The sequence below is a fragment of the Athalia rosae genome, chromosome 1 (genome assembly GCF_917208135.1).
Source record: "Athalia rosae chromosome 1, iyAthRosa1.1, whole genome shotgun sequence".
NCBI classification, from domain to species: domain Eukaryota; kingdom Metazoa; phylum Arthropoda; class Insecta; order Hymenoptera; family Athaliidae; genus Athalia; species Athalia rosae.
The window spans coordinates 2,999,257-3,016,581 of record NC_064026.1 but is presented as its reverse complement, the minus strand read 5'-3'; the positions used below and the strand labels follow the sequence as shown (position 1 = coordinate 3,016,581).

General features: G+C 41.8%; 1 protein-coding gene and 1 long non-coding RNA gene across 3 annotated transcripts in view; one reads left to right on the top strand and one right to left on the bottom strand.

Moving 5' to 3' along the window:
• The window catches only part of LOC105690817 (LIM domain-binding protein 2), an 83,070-nt gene that overhangs the window by 49,044 nt on the left and 16,701 nt on the right, over positions 1-17,325 (bottom strand). The gene's annotated exons all lie outside the window — the stretch shown is intronic.
• LOC125501300 lies at positions 9,254-17,203 on the top strand. The gene is made up of 4 exons (XR_007278834.1): positions 9,254-12,391; positions 12,505-12,607; positions 13,641-13,698; positions 13,924-17,203. It is a non-coding gene; the product is annotated as an uncharacterized LOC125501300 (long non-coding RNA).

The window sequence follows — 17,325 nt, the reverse complement described above, 5'->3', positions numbered from 1 at the left end:
TTGGCGAGTTCTGTGAAGAGTTGTAGATACCTATATATGTGTGACTGATTGGCGATTTTTTGAGAGCGTAAAATTTTTCCGAACAGGAAGCGATTCAGACGTTTGACTTGTCGTCGCTTTTCACGATCATATCCGATTTTCATTTCTCAATAAAAGCAGCTAAGATACCTCAAACTTTTTACTTTGCAGAGCGAAAATTCAGCGAAAAAATGAAGTATTTTTAAAATTGACTGCGAGACACTTCTCTAACTTGTTTTAAACCCCAGGAACACGAATCCATCGGTTAAATTAGGCTAAGAATTTTTCCCATCCAGATATCGTTGATTTTTCACTTTTTTTACCGAAAATTTGACGATAACTCGATAAATTTTATAGATAGATCATTTTGGCTTGCGGATTCGGATTCCTGAGATCAAAATACATAAGAATAGCATATAAAACCCAAATTAAAAAAATTTTGATTTTTCACCCAAAAATCGAAAAAACTCCAAGGGGTACCCCTTTGAATTTTTTCAATTTTTGACCAAAAATTTTTATTTTTTAAATTCGATTGTATGGCACTTTTCTTACGTAATTTGACCTCAGAAACACGAATCCGTTGGTCAAATTGAGCTACGAATTTTTCCCATCGAGATATCTCGACTTTTCTGCTCCAAAAAGCGAAAAATTGGCCATAACTCGATCAATTTTATAGATAGATCAATTTGACTTCCAGATTCGTGTTCCTGAGGTCAAAATACATCAGAATAGCATATAAAATAAAATATTTTTTTTTGAGCCAAAATCGACAAAATTCCAAGGGGTACCCCTTTGGATTTTTTCGATTTTCGGGCCAAAAATGAAGTATTTTAAAAATCGATCGTACGAGGCCTTTCCAACGTATTTTGGCCCCAGGAACACGAATGCGTTGACGAAATTGAGCTAGGAATTTTTCCCATCGAGATATCCCAAATTGTCCGCTCCGAAGAGTAAAAAATTGGCGATAATTCGATCATTTCGAATCCGAGTCTTTCCGGACTGCGCATCCGAATCTCGTCCGCAGGTTACGCCCGTCTAGTTCTCAAGACTCCGTCATAAATAAGCAATGATCTTATAATCTCACAGCTCTCATTCAAGGTACATTCATTATATCGCGCGTCAAACGTTCCATAGTACAAATATGATGAAGTGCACGTTATACATACTGACTTGCATATTGCATAATATCGCGCGTTGACGATAGTATAATTTTCAAGTGCACACGATATTAATATATGCATACATACATCATACCTGCGGCGCACACACACACCTATACCAACACGTGGATATAAATACAACACCTATCCTATATACCGTGCGAGTTTTTAACGTCGCATAGACGACAACCGTTACACGCACGCAGCAATTCGCACTACGTCACGTGGTTTAGCACGCTCGAATTAGTCACGTGTAGCGGCTCATCGCCGTTGCGTCGTCTCCTCTCTCTGATCCTCGAGTTGTCCCCCATCGGCTTTTGCAAAACGAAAGTAACAAATCTCTAATACCGAGTCTAGTCGAGTCATACATCATATCAAAGGAGTATATATACCTACTGCACCACCTTACGTATTATACCTATGTACACAGTATTATACGATACGTATAAAATAGAAAATATATATATATAGGTATAATTCACCGCACCGAATCGCAATATCGAGTGATCGCTATGCGGAATAAAGTAGGTGCATCGGGGCATCCGTGTACAGCGCGCGTAAAAATAATAAACAAAAACAAAAATCGAGTTGGATCATAAAATACGTATAAAACATACACACGTGTGTGTACGAGCAGTGACAATAAAACGAGACAGGTAAGTACATAAAACGTTTAACGAACGACGCTAACCGGCGGATATCTTATCGCCGACTAATCAAGTGCAGGAGAACTGCTAACCGCCCCCGGGCGACGAAACGTTAAATCATCATCCGCGTCTTTCTTTTCTTCCTCTACCAACAGCTACGCATATACTGCATAATGGATATACGATATTGGCACACGTCGTCAACGATGACGATCACGCAGTTAAATCTCATCGATTTATACAAATCTTGTATAAATGGATTGATGTATGTGAGAATGATCTTTGAGCGTGGAGACTTTGATTTTAAAGCGCCTCTTCACAATTACACTCTTGTGAGTAATTATTTTTTTCTTTCATCTTCCCTAATCTTGCCGATCTTTTTTATCCGTTGGCGTTAACCCGCAACGGTGCTCTTCGTCCTCCAAATGCTGATGCAGATGATCTAATTATGATACGGATCAGCACCACTGGATATGTATATCTCTCAAACTACTCCTGTGTATAAGATGCACGCGCGGGCACATAAGACACGTTCGTGCACATATAGGTATGTAACGTGTAACGGATAAAAACACTTTGAATAAATATAGCGGGGGCAGTCATTTGCGATGTCATATCTTCGTCTTTGACGGTCGCCATTTTGTCGTTAGTGTAATCATACCGCCCTTCTCTTCTTCGTCGATGTAACGCGCTCAGATTTTTTCTTTCTCTTTCTTACTTAATTCTCATAATTTACTTATTCGCTTATTTTTTTCACCCTTGGCGAGGTTTTTTTTTGTCCACGTCCTTTCGTTCGCCGCGGATATATATACGATTCGACCGTATAACGGAACGAAAAAACCAAAAGGTTCATCCATAAAAAATCATGAGGCGAACTCATCGATCCCCCACATGAACCGTCATCACGCGATTCATATCACTGATCGATAAAATTTTATACATCCCCGTAATAATTACACGCGTATATATATATATATATGTCATACAGGTGAAATACATATACGTGTTCATAAATATATATGTAAAAATTATCTGTACACGTGTGTACCGAGTATATACGGAACGAAAATGTGATATACCTAAGCACCGACGAGGCATTTGTTTATATACCCATGGAATACATACAGATGGTATATATGTATACAAACGTATATATGTATAATGTACATTACACATAGATACGCACGAGGGGCGGGCGGGGAGGGGGAGGGGGGGGGAGGTTTCCGATAAGAACACCGCCAGTGATTCGCAACCATAAAATAGCGTGGCACTGGGGTTGGCACCCCTCGGTACGACACCCTTGACATCGCGATTCACCCGACCCAGAGGACCGCTGGCAGCTCTCCACCAGGGTGTAGCACGGGGATTGGTGCCGGGTCGGGTTTTGATCAATATCTCTCCCCCCCTCGACACCCGCTGGTCCCACCACCCTTCTCTCTGCCTCCCTCTCACTCCCTTCGACGCTACACCCCCGGGGGTGGAAGCGCGCTATATATATCCCCACCAGATCCCATCATCCAACGACCATGAATATCCAACACCGTGATATACCTATACGTAGGTATGTAGTACATGTACTTATATACATTGATCTATATAAGTGTACGTACAACGCGCGGATCTCCATCTCTATATATACATATATACATATATATCTATATACAAGCACATATGTATTATGCATACATGTATCTGCGATGGTATACATGAATATACATGTGTAAAAAATCTTTCCATGTACATACATAAGTACATATGGTGCACGAAAAGGTCATGTTGCGATTTTGTTAATTAAATTTTGTGTATTTTATGAATTTTCAATGAAAATCCCCGGATCACAATTTTTTTTTTTCTTTCAATTTTTTACCGTGTCTTTTTTTTCTTTTCTGTTTTGCAGAAAAATCGACTACAAGATCGCTCGACTAAGTGGTTTGACCTAGTGAATTTTTCTTAATTTTTATGCGGATCAACAAGATCGGTGAATGAGGTCTTTGATTAGCCTCGATGATACACCTGATTGATTTAGTGAATAATTAACTAAAATTTAGAATTAACGCGAGGACAACCCCGTTCGGACCTCGCGTATCGACGTATCGTAAAAAATGAAGACGATAAACCAATTTTACTTACACATTCGTATATTATGCATATCCCAATTTTCCTCAATCAGATGTAAAGTTAACACAAAATAAAAAAAAAAGGAAAATAAGTAGGGTATGGTATACGCGTAGGTATACAGCGTAGAAATTTGTGAATTATAATGTGACATAACTGCATCACTTAAAACTTATAGTCTTTGAATCGGAGGAAATTCTTCTTTTTCTTTTTTTTTTTTTTTTGTTTAGCCGCGCCTGATTGATTGCTACTTGTACCAAAGAGGGGTGGGAATATCTCCGATACATTTTAACTCGAGTATAATGGCGATAATAACAATTATAAAAATAATGATTCGCAGTGAAGACTGCAGATAAATAATTGTATTGATAAATATTGAAAAATAGAAATTGAAACAATTAATAAATTAATATAAGTGAATTAAAGACGTGAAGAAATGTGGAAAGCGAAAGAGAAAAAAACGACCGTTTCCAAAGAGAAACAGAGCGAGATTTAGAAAATTGATTTGCAATAATTTTAATTTCACCGTCCCACAATTATTTTCATATTAATAACATGTGGAAGTGTCGGGAAAATCTGTTACGTCGATGATAATTTAATTTGACAAAGTATGCGATTAATTTTTTTAAATTTATTTATTCATTTCTCATTTTTTATACGCATTAACGAACGCGATCTGCTCGTGTAATGCGCGAATAACGATTCTCATTGCGTAACTCTGTCTCTTGACTTTTGTCTTTTCGATAGGCGGGGGTAGGGGGTGCCGCCCCACTCTCGCACAGTCCTCAACTTTTCATAATTCGAGGGGTACGAAATAAAGGACAAGACTGCAGAACATTTTCTTGATCAACTCAAAACTCGACCAGAACTCGAAACTTGAAAGTCGAATCTCCCAACAGGGATCGGGAATTAAAAATTCAGTAGCTACGCCGTTCGTGAATTTGACAAATGGCAGCCGATTAATCGGCAACTTTTTCACCCCACTTTTTTTTCTTTTTTTTTGTGTCCAGCGAAAATATTTCAACAATTTTCGATACGAATAATCTGTACGAAATTCCAATTTATTTTTTTTTGAAAAACGGAAAAGGAAAAAAAAAGTACATTCAATACAGAGTAAATATTTTAACGCGTCGATCTCATTCCAAAATATCAATTTTTTTTCAACTTATTTATTTATTCATTCATTTATCCGTCGAAGAAAGTGTTTTCTAACGCGTTGGCTGATTCACTCGATGCCTAAGAAACTTATAGGTAAAAAAAAAGGTAAAAAAAAAAAAATCGAGAGGCGCAGAACGCGCATCTGTTATAATTTATGGTGCAATGAATAACATATCTATGGCGAAATATAGTGTATTATATCGTATCGTAGACCATAAATTCGGTATTGTGCATAAAATATAAATTAATTAAACATACACCTATCGGCGTCGAGTTACGCAAGATCAATCGCAACCCGTACGATGACTTTTCGTGTACGTATGTATGTATGAAATTAATCCATCGCTATACGGGATCTTAAAAAGTTAACGACCAATCGCGGAACTCGCGCTCTGCCTTTTTTTCCCCCTTTATTTCTTTCATCTTCTTATGTTCGCTGTCGCGAAAAGCGTCGTGATTTCTCGCGCGTATAAAATATTGTCAATTTTCAATCGCGTTAAACGTCCGAAAGGAACATAAAGATCAAGTTTCTGTATAGGAATAAAACGGTTCGAGGGACTCGGGGTCTCCCATGCGCTGCGGGATCTCAAACGCGACTTTCGTAAAACTCGAGAACCGAAGGATATCAACTATTAACCCTGGCGCTCCTCCGCTCGTGCAACCTGATCGGATCCTCCCTCGAATGACAGAAATTATTTATTCATATTCAAGCGTAACGCGTGTACTTCGAATAGGGTAAAAATCATCTGCACGGGCGTAAACGAAAAAACAACCCACACGAATACATATGTACGAAACATGTAAATACGTTGCACACACGCGCACCTAAATTACTACAACTGGGTAAAATAGAGACCGCAAGAATGACGATCCTAGAGGAGAATAATGAAAAAAAACAAAGGGGAGAAGAATTAAAAGAAAGAAAAAAAAAAAGAACTGAACAAGAAAACGGGAGCACATAAGAAAAAAGTTGACAAAAAAGAACGGAGTGAAGGAAAAAGAGACAAATTTTTGTGTTTTTTTTTTTTTTCTTTTCAAAAACCGCGTACGTACCACGACGTGCGGCGTTGCATCTGGAGCTACGAAAGGAGGAGGATCCTGCTGAGTTAGCCGTAGGCAAAATTGAGCGTATGTATCTATAATACATGTATGTAACGTACGTGTATACCTATGTATACGAGAGAAGAAGAAAAACGTTGAAAAGTAGAAGAAGAAAAAGAAGAAAAAGCAGACGAAGGAAAAAATGAAAAGAGAGCAGTGAAAAAAGAACCAGTATATAAGACGAGGAAAAGAATTAAAGAAAAGAATAAAACGAAGCAAAAAATTAAAAAATTGAAACAAAACAAAATAAAAAAAAAGAGCACGAGCTTATTTTTTTACGTTTTTCCTTACTTTTTATCATTACTTTATTTATTATTATTTTTTTTTCAGTTCCTCCTATTCTCTTTTCAGTTTTTTCGTTTTTTTCTTTTTCGTGTTATTTTTTTTTACCTCGTCTTTTTTTCTTTCTTTTGCTTTCCTCGGAGGGAGAAGCAAGAAGAGACTCGGGGAGAGAAAAAAGAAGGAGAAAGAGACTCGAGACACACACCGGCAAACAATGGTAGCGCGTGCACACGTTCTTCTCTCTCTTTCTTTCTCTCTTTCTTCACTCCGGTGTTCCTCTCTCCTTTTTTTTTATATATATTCCTCTCTCCTTCATCTACTCTTTTTCTGTTTCTCTCTCTCCACTTCTCTCCTAGTTTTGGCCGTCTCTGTTCAACGGTCTCGCGCGCGCCGCAGAGAAACACGACGAACTCATAGGAGGGGGAGGAGGAGGAGGAGGAGGAGGAGGAGGAGGTGGAGGAGGGGGAGGGTTGGAAAAGGCGAAGGGTGAGAGGAATGGGAGGGAAGGCGAACCGAGGGGGAGGTGGAACAGGTTCCAGTCGCAGCACGGTGAGGTGGGGTACGGAGGACTGGAATCCCGAGTAGCAGCGGCGTAGCCGCCAACGAACTTGGGTTCAACTTAAAGCGATAGATCACGATTCCATATGTAGTACGTACATACATACACACGTATATATCTATGCCATATACACCGCCTATGTACACACGTGTACATAAAATATTAATATATATTTTATGTAATCACGTTACGTATACGTCAAATGCAATAAAAGGGACTCGAACGTTCGGTCGACCTTTTTTCATTTTCGTTTTCTCCTGTAATTTTATCGTTCGAAAATTACTCGATATCGAGTAAGTGAACGAACTTGTGTTCCGTCGAATGAGACGTGTGAAAATTCAAACGGGACACCGTGAAATCAATTCAGAGATATCGGATGAAAAAATTAACGCAGAAAAATCGGGTGGAACGTGGAGAATAAGTGGGAGAGAAAAAAAAAGGAAAAGAAAAATGAGGGTAGGCGAAACTTTGATCGTAATGACGGGTAGTAAAGGACACTTGACGCGAGTGGGGGGGGCGGGCGGGGTGAAGTTTTGAGGAAATTTTTCTAAATTTCCGCAGCGATCGGAAGAGAGGAGGAAAGAAAGAGGATGGATCTCGACGGTCACCTATGGACAAACGACAACCAAATTCGCAGGATATGAATGAAAATCAATTTCTCCTACGGTCGACAACCTACGGGGCTGTGTAACGTAGAGGGTACCATTGATAACCGCGGTGTACGCGGTAGAGGTATACCTGTGTACATACCTCATCTAGTGGAGATTGACATAAATGAAGTTCAATAACGTTGTGTGATTTATCTCGTTAGCATATTACACGAGGGCGCGCGCGCGCGCGCTCTTTCTCGCTCGAGCGATAGATTAATGGTAGTTACTATGCGTAGTAAGTAGCGTACACGTACAATTCGCACGTACGATTTTCACCGCCCCCCCCCCCCACCCCCTCGCCCCCGTTTACTCTTAAAACTGCCGCACAACTTCATTTATTTAAACATTTTTTTTCGCTTAGCACGCGATGCGAAGGTAGATTCTTTACTCCCGTTCACCCGTTTCTGCATCACTTTTATCTATGATCCTCCCCCGCCCTCTTCCGATCTACTTTCAAGCACCGATTTAGTGACCTACAACTTAGAAGAGAGGAGAAAAAAAATTGGAGCAGGTTGTTTTTGTTTTTTCTACAGTCTACGTCGAGGATTTTTTTTGTTGCCCGTTATAAGAATCGAGCGTGTAAATTTTGACGAGTAACGAATTAGAGCAATTCGATTTCCGCGCATCTCTTTAATCGGGTGCGGGCGGTTGGCGCCTATGAGGGAAAAGGGGCGCGGGGACGAGGAGAGAGGGATGAGGGGAACTCGCTCGAGTCTCGGTGTAGGGTGGACCTGGGGTGGCAGGCCTACATTTCAAATACTGCCATCCACCCTACTACCACCAGCGCGACGAACAGCGCCCCCTCTTTTTTCTCTTTTCTCTATTTCTCTTCGTTCCTTTTTTTCATTTTATTTTCTCTCTCTTCTCTCTATACTCCCACGCTCTTGCTTCTCTTTTATTACTATTTTTTTTTCTCTTTTACTTTTATTACTATTATTATTTCCCTTTTTTTTTTTTTCTTTTCTACCTATACGCGGCTTTTTCTACGTCACCCTTTCGTGCCCTCTTTCTCCTCTCCCTCTTTTTTTTTTCATCTCGTTCTTTATTTTCCTCGGACATCCCCCCCCCCCCCCCCCCCCCCCGTCTCTTCCTCACCGCAGATCTTTCTCTCCATATGCACGTTTGTATACGATATATTTAATTGTTCATTCATTTATTTCATATACGTGCGACAACCTACACGGTGGAGGTGGGGGTGAGTTAATGAGAACAGGTGAAAAAATAGCGTCGGTTTGAGAAAGAAATGAAAAAAGTGTCAATGGGAACAATTATATGTACTTTCATTCACGTCTTCGAATCAAATTCGATCCTTTCGTGGGTCGGACTTATCGAAGACCAATCAAAGATCTTAGATAATTGCGTCGCGAAATAGTATCGAGAGATATAGAATGCGGTACCCGCGCAAACTTTTGTCCTGCGCTGCGGTGAAAAGCCGGATTTTCTCTTCCTATTATTTCTCCGTTGAATTTGAAAAAAAAAAAAAAAAAAAATATTTCGCTCTCGTTTCATTTTTATTTTAATCATCGTACCCTCGTTTCCAAATTAATTTACTCCACCCTCGGCGTTCTACTCGGCGTAGCTGCTGCCCCTGCGAGTATATGATAATTGGCGATCGGTTAATCTTTCGACCCGTAATTTATCGACACTGGTACTCCATTTGTCAATTATAAATCAATAGCGGAGTGAAAAATCAGTGTCCGCAAGAAAAAACAAAATAAAAAAGTTGATGACAAACAAACGAGAAGAAAAATGAAAACAAAACGAAGACTCGATCACTTTCCGATCAATTATATTTATCCGTTCCCCCTTTTTATCCGTACCCCATCCGCGTACGGTGTACCGCGGAGTTTGTACTCGTCTCTCACGCTGTAAGATAATTTATTGCGATTCGATTAATCGATAGCAGCTCGTATTATTACAGTACCTGCAACGTACGCGCGCTTGTATTATGCATGGGTACCCGGTAACCCTGAACTCCGTACAAGAAACTATAGGTACGTATGCGAGGGAACAAACTCTACGGTTCGTTGATGTCTGCCTAACCTACCCTGCAGTAAAACAAAATGAAAATCTAAGCAACACGCGGAGATCCACCTTCGGGAAGCGATCGTATAGAGTCCACGATTTTATTAATTATCTTTTTTCCCACCTTCTTTGCTATATCGAGAACCGTCGAATAGATTTTCTTCTTTACACACCGTGAGACGTTCTTCGCCTGAACGACCCTCGAGTTCGTGTGTCTTTCGCATCGATATCGTCGATCTCTTTTTTTCCCCGACGAACGTCGAGATCCCGACGCCCGATGAAAAAGCTGTTCTTTACCCGTCGCGTACGTACCGTGTGCTCTCGCGTTTATACATCGTTACTTTTTTCCTCTCTCGCCATCGGCTCCACCTCGACCGGATACTTCGCCGAACTTCAACCCTTGCGCGGTAACCTCTCAGCTCCCGGCTAACCGTGGTGGCTAAATTTGTTGTTCGCGTATCGCGGGGGCTATATCGTTCGCCTAGTTTATCGAAGATCCTCGAGGGTCGATCGGGTGTCGAGAAACCGTCGAATCGAGGGTAAGGGTGTAACGGCGTAAGGGAGAGTCTCGTAAACATGTAACCAGTAATCGACGATAAACGACGGATCGCGGGTTACGCGTCAACGCCGAAATTGATCGAATCCCCGGGATAATTTTCACGCCAAAAACAAGAATTAAAGTTCGCGGTCTTTGAAACGAAACTTGTCAAAATTCCCGGAGGCGCGAAGGTTACAAGGATCGTAGAACGGAATCATACGGCGACGAGAAGACGATCGGTGATCCGTTGTACATTTGCGTCCGTTCTCCGTAAGGGTGCAGATCGTACGATAAAGCGCGATCGTTCGGTAAGAACCGTGCGTGCGGCGCAGGAGTCGCGAATGTAGAGTACGAGACAAGATCTCATCCCCTTTAACCGGTGGATTGAATTTTTCCCCCAACGTAGGGAGAGAAAGAGAGAGAGGGAGAGAGAGAGAAGAGAAAAAAAAAAGAGAGAAGGAGCGGCGGAGCTCCTGCAGGCAGTAGGTGCTTCCCCCGGGCACTACCGACGTTGCCGCGGGCTGGTAGCGCGCTGGATACGACAAAACTTTATCACCGAGTGCGGAGGGTTGCCACGGGCAACTCGAACCGGGAAAACGAACTACGGTTGAATTTTTAGTGAAATGAAATTGTCCTTGTTACGAAGTAATACCGTACGAGGTGGGTGTGTGTATGTATATACGGCGCATCGCCGGTGCCCCTCTTTCCCGTCTTGTACGCGGGGGGGGAACCGTAGCGGGCTCCGGGACTCTTCGGTTTTAATCCCAGGACCAGCGGGACCCGACGTTGCGTACCCAGCTATTCCCGCCTTCTGGCTCCGCGGTTGATATCCCGCTCGCGGGAAAGTCGGATCGAGCTTTCGAAGACGGAGTCCGGGGCGTCCGGTGGTTTCCAGCCCCGAAAGTCCGGTCTTTGCGAGAAATCCTTCTTAACGAGAATCGCGCACCTTCGTCGCATCGCTTCGTCCTGGATTCGGATGGAGAGCGGGAGCAGAGAGAAAGAGACGAAAAAAAGAGAGCTCTAATTATACAGGATATGGAAAAACTCGAGCTACGCTGTTGCGCGTTATACGTTCGGACGAAAAAGGGGGTCTACAATTACTCCCAGATAATACCGCCGAAAGCGATACGTCGAATCAAGTTCAATGAATTTCGCTTCTTTTTTTATTTTCGATTTTCAAAATGAACATTTGAAAAGAAAGAAGAAGACTCGGAGTCTCGAAATTTCGGGTCTCGGCGGATAAGTAGGGGATATTCGGGCGGTCGTGGGCCAAGAAGAACGAGGTGAGAAGGAAACGAAGCGAGGGAGAAACCGAGGAGAGAAGAACGCGCGTACGAGTGTTCCCCGCTCCCTTGTCCCTGCCGGCGGTGCTCCAATTTTACCTACCCTCGAAATTCGAAGAGGATAGGAAGCTCCGCGGCGACGCCGCGCGGAGGCAGCCCGGTGTCAAAATATTCCATTGGATTAGCTTAGGAGCACCGGCAGCATCCTCCGGAGTCAAAGAACAAGTTCTGCGATTAAATTATGCGACAAATCATAAATTAATCTACATATAAGGGGTACATATATATAATCCCCACCCGCGTGTAGGCGTGTACATATGTACATCCTACCTATATATGTACATGACACACGTGCACTTCCAAGGTATATATAATATACACACACACACACCCATACGTCGGCCCATAATCATTTTGGCACAGTACCCCGTATATTTATTTTACGCATGCATTATTTATGCGGGACAACTTTATATATCATATAGCAATATTCTCACCGTGTACATATACAATAATATACATATGTACACACATCTCGCGTAGTCATCGCTGGTTTCAACCTGCTGTACATAAAGTTAAAGGTGGTGCTACCGATGCATGTATATATATATATGATCTAATAGACGTGTACGTACGTATATCCTAACACATAGACCTTATTGCCAGCTACGTGTGCGACGGTATACGTATAAAGTTTGACAGCTGTCAAAACACGTATGCGATACACGCTTAAAGTTTCGTTTCACAGAGAGAGAGCTCTACCTGACGCGTTATATTCGTATACACGAGAAGCTGGGGCACACGTTTGGTTTCGTGCCCTTCGTCGTCCGGTGCGCGACAGGTATAACACGTGAGGTATGTGAGTATTACACGTATATATATGTATACAAATGTGTTCATATTATTTAAAACTCTAACCTGTATAAAAATTACACGTTAAAACGAAATGACGTATCGTATCTCCATAGGTGGAGAAACACCATACTGCAGCGGACGCTGGAAGCTCGAATCTAGGGGCTACGCGGAGCCTCCAGCCTTTGAGAGTCGACCGGCTCAACCTGTACAACGTAGGTAGGATAATGCGTTACACTCGGCGTACAGTAGTCCGAATTTCCCGTTTTCGAATATCCGCTGCCCGGCGCTAGAGAGCTTATAGCCCGTACCCTGTGCGTTACGATTGCAGCCTTCGGGCCGCGAACGCGCGTGTCATCCGCTATTGCGCCTAACGAGAATCGAAGCTGCATAATTGAGCGAAATTTTCACGAATAATGTTCCAATCTGAGAGCGGAGGTGGATCGTTGGAACGATCGATAACCGCAACCTACTGGAGAGACGAAGAATTTTCCTGAATCCGAACGACGAACCGCGCCGAATCATTTTGACGCTTCGGCAAGATTTAAAAAAATGGTACTTAAAAAATAAAAAAAAATTAAGGCGCGACGCGGATGAAAATCCGAGAAGGAGTACGAAGTGGCGGCGGCGGCGACGACGATATCCTCTCGATAAATTTCCACGAGGTTGAGAAACCCTGGGGCGAACGCGTACCCGCGGACAAGTGTAGTCGTGGGGGCGTGTGTGCGTACCACGCAGACGACGCCCTCGATGCCGACGCGACTCCTCTCCGCATAACCGGCTATATCTATGTACATCTATGTACCTATATAGATATATATATATGCATATATATATCTATATATTTATGTATATATATACACGTGTATAAAAGTATGTATGTACGAGTATCTACGATTCTACATAAATATATTACCGAGAGGGAGGAGGGCCGGTGGCGCGGGGCGCATCCAGAAAACACACGGGGTGTCTAAAGAATATTCCGTAACATCGGATATTTTTCAACCGACTTTCGTAATCAATTTTCAATCGTCGGATTTCGTGCGAAAAATTCCATTCTCATCGTCAAAATGGTACCTATACACCTGTACGGTTTCCTCGAAAATTATGACGACTTTTATTCGAATTTAGATTTCTCCGCATCCGATCGCGTCGATGTGCAGTTTTTGGCGAGAACGCGGGGTATTCGCGATAGATTTGAGGCAGAAAAAAAATAAATAAAATAAAAGAATTTTTAACCTGTGCCGTATAGGGTACATAAAACGAGGTGTGGACATAGCGTTCCGCTGTCAGCCGTTGGGTACCGTTTTGTAAGTTTTTTCATTCTTCAATTATTTACCTATTTATTTTTTATCTAATTTCACGTCCGTTTCTTTTCCTATTTTTTCTACTACACCCCATCGTTCGGTGGCGTTAAACGCGACAGCGTTCGACAGGCATTACGAAACAACGAAACGCGATGATTTTAGTTTTTTCTTACTCCTCTTCTTCGTTTCTCTGATTTTAATTCTTGTTTTTTTTTTTTCTCCTTACAGAAATTATAGGGAATGATTAAAATACTTGGATGGTCCGAGAAAGTTTCACATCCGCGGTATACGCGCGTTCCGCAAATACAATGTCATAATAATTACATACGAGTTGGAAGAAGAAGAAAATATATTTTTTTCAAATTCCAAAAGAATCGTTCGGCAATTATTTGCACCGCATGTAAGTACTCAAGTTGACTTTTTTCGCCACCGTATACATCCAAGGTGTATATAACCTGTGTACATACCTACATACAATATATACATGATATACAGGGATAACGTATCCCGCATAGATACATAAACCGGGGTGTACATAATGTGGCATAAATATATATATATATACATATGTATGTATATACATATTCACATAAACGTACACGTTTGTACGAGAGTACATCTGTATATTACCATCAACGTATATCTGCCGAGGTGTATATATGTATCAAATGTATGTACCTCGATAAGTACATAGGTAGGATATACCTACGAGTACATACGCGAAGCCAGGCTGCGACGAGGCGTAGGTAAAGTTGGGTTAGGTTGGATTCGAGAGGCAAAAGTGGAGGTGGAGGAGACCGGAGGGCGGTGGCTGGAGGCGAGAGACGAGAGGCGAGAGGGAACGACGAACCGGAGGGTAAGGGAAAATAATTGTCCAACGAGCTATTAAACCGTTGATAAACTATTGACTTCAGTTCCGGCAGCGGAAAGGAACAAGAAAATGGAAACAGAAGTCCTAATGAAACGACATTGACTAACTCGCCTACGAACGATCGTAAAGTACTTAGAAATTCGTTACGATTACGGAAGATTATACGCAGAAAAAAAAACAAACAAACTTGAATATAAAGAAGTGCTGCTTTTTTGAAAAATCGAAATTTTCGCTCAAAATTTCTTCGGCTTTTTAACTTCTAATCAAAATACCCGAAAGATCTCCGTTACTGTGCGAACTGTCGCCTACCCACTCGTTGAAATCTCTTGCCAAATTTTGTTGAAAATTGTAAATAAATGTCACCGAGAACGGGATTGATTATAAAAAAAAACTTTACGAACAAATACATCGATGAGGCACGAGTTGAGCGTAAAAAAAATGGTGAAAATATTTTGAAAAAACAAAAAATCGAAAATTGTTTTCAATGAATAGGAAAAATTTGGAATCTACCATTTCCCAAAGAAAGAAACGAACAAAAAAAAATGAATTATAATGACAAGATCAATGGTACGACCTAATTAATCTATGAAAAGTGGAGAAATTAAAACAAGAAAAAAAAAAAAAAAAGGAAAACGATGAGCTAGTATAGTAGTCGTGTGTAAAAGCTAGGTGTACAAAACTGTCCGTGAAGTACGGAATTCTGACCGAAGAAAAAAAATCACAAGAACGAAATGAAAAAGAAAAAAAAATTCAAAAATAGAGAAAGAGAGAGAGAATCGTGAAGAAGGGTGCGGAGAAAGGGAGATGTTGGGACAAAATTTGTGCGACCAACGACTCACTGAACTTTTACATATTTAGACAATAAATATACCGCGCATTGAGGTACCGCCACAACGGGCAAAGTGTTGTCCTGTTTACTCCAGTTCGCCCTCTAAACTCTCATCTCTTCTCTTTCTCATCGCGTCTCACGTTCCCTCCCTCCCTCCCTCCCTCCCCCGTTCATCCTACTCTCCCTTTATTTCTCTCTTTCTCCTCATCTGCAGGGAGGAGTCTCTCGATGGCTGCGGCGGGGTCCGCCCGACCGGCCATCCGCGGACCCCAGGTTCCAAGAACGCATCTACATCTCGAAGAACGCAACGGATTTTTATATACAAACGGCTACATGTGTATATATATATACACGCCGAGCCGGGTACACGTACGCGTGCACATACGCTATACGTCTTCTTCGACTAGGCGCGGTGAAAAAAGTTTCGCTATTTTTTTACCAATTATGGAACACACATAGAACGTAGCGTCCCGTGGGAATAAACGTGGGGGATAAACTGACGGAAACTAGATTCTGCATAACGTACGTACGTACGTACGTACTTCTTCCGACTGTCTAATTCCCGATATTATTTCATGCTGCGCACATACCGCGGACATGTAGTCGCTAATACAAATATTTCACATCCGTTGATAAATTTGTAAAATATCAAGGTGATCGCGCGATGTTGTCGACGTTGTTTCATTACATTTTATATATTATTTATAACCGCGATATCCAGGGTCGTGGGTTCAAAAGTCATCGATCGGACTGCTCCGATCATCGCTAAAAAAAATTTCCGAATAACCTGCTCGCGAGAAGCCAACGACCGCGTGCTTCCAAATTGCATCACACTAAAAGAAAATTAAAAAAACAAACAAAAAAAAACAGAACAAATTAAACCAAACGAAAAATAGACGAATGGGCGACAGAAAATATTTTTACTCCCAAACAAATAAGGGGGCGGTAACGTCTGCGTTTCGATCATCGCACGGCGAAACGAAGAGGTGAGAAGATATCTCTGGGAGCTCGACTCTGAAAAAAAATTCAACGATATAGAGTCGAATGGGCCGGTCAGTCGTGTCTGTATGTTAACCGACAGTCGAAGCGAGGTTTGGTTAGTCCAGACCAGGACCTCTCTCGTCGCGGACATCGCGAAGTGACCGTGACTCTGCAAAATCCGTTAGGTTTCGTTTCGTCACGTGAGCGCAATATCCTCAAATATCCTTGATAACCGTATCTACATATCGCATAGCTGATATGTAGTACATACGTGAGCAGGTATATATATATATATATGTATGTAAAAAATCAACGGACACCTCTGCTGTAATTTTCATCACTTTGGCCTTTTTTTTGTTGTTAATCGTTATAGAACGTGAAAAATCGATCATTGGACCGCGGTAAAAACTGAGGAAAAAACAAAATTCGATAAATCTTCCTACGAACGGTCCTTTGCGTCTGAGGTCGTAATAAAAATGCGTGCAGTTTTTGCACATCGTGATAGCGTATTAGAAATTTCTATTGAAAATCAAGGAATAATGGGTATAAGGAGGATCGAGGCAGGAGAGTACCTAACGTTGCCATGACGACTTCTCTGACGTCACGGACTTGTTGAAAAGCGGCTCATTCGAAGCGAATACACTGCAGCGGGCGGTACAGGGGATCTCGAGAGGGATCCGGTGTACGCCGAGATACTTTCGCGGGGACGTAGGTACACACCGATTCTTCTCTCGATTCTTTTTTTTTTTTTTTTGCACCTGAGACGAAGAGTACGTCCGACTCACGGTGAAAATAATCATTTTTGGTATCCGCGTCGCGCATAAAGTTTCGCGAAGGTATTTCCGGCGATAGATACCGGGAAGGATAGCTCGATTTTGACGCGTGAAAAACGAAGGGGTCTCTACGCTACTCCTCTATACATACAATGCACAGATCTAACTTTCGTCCG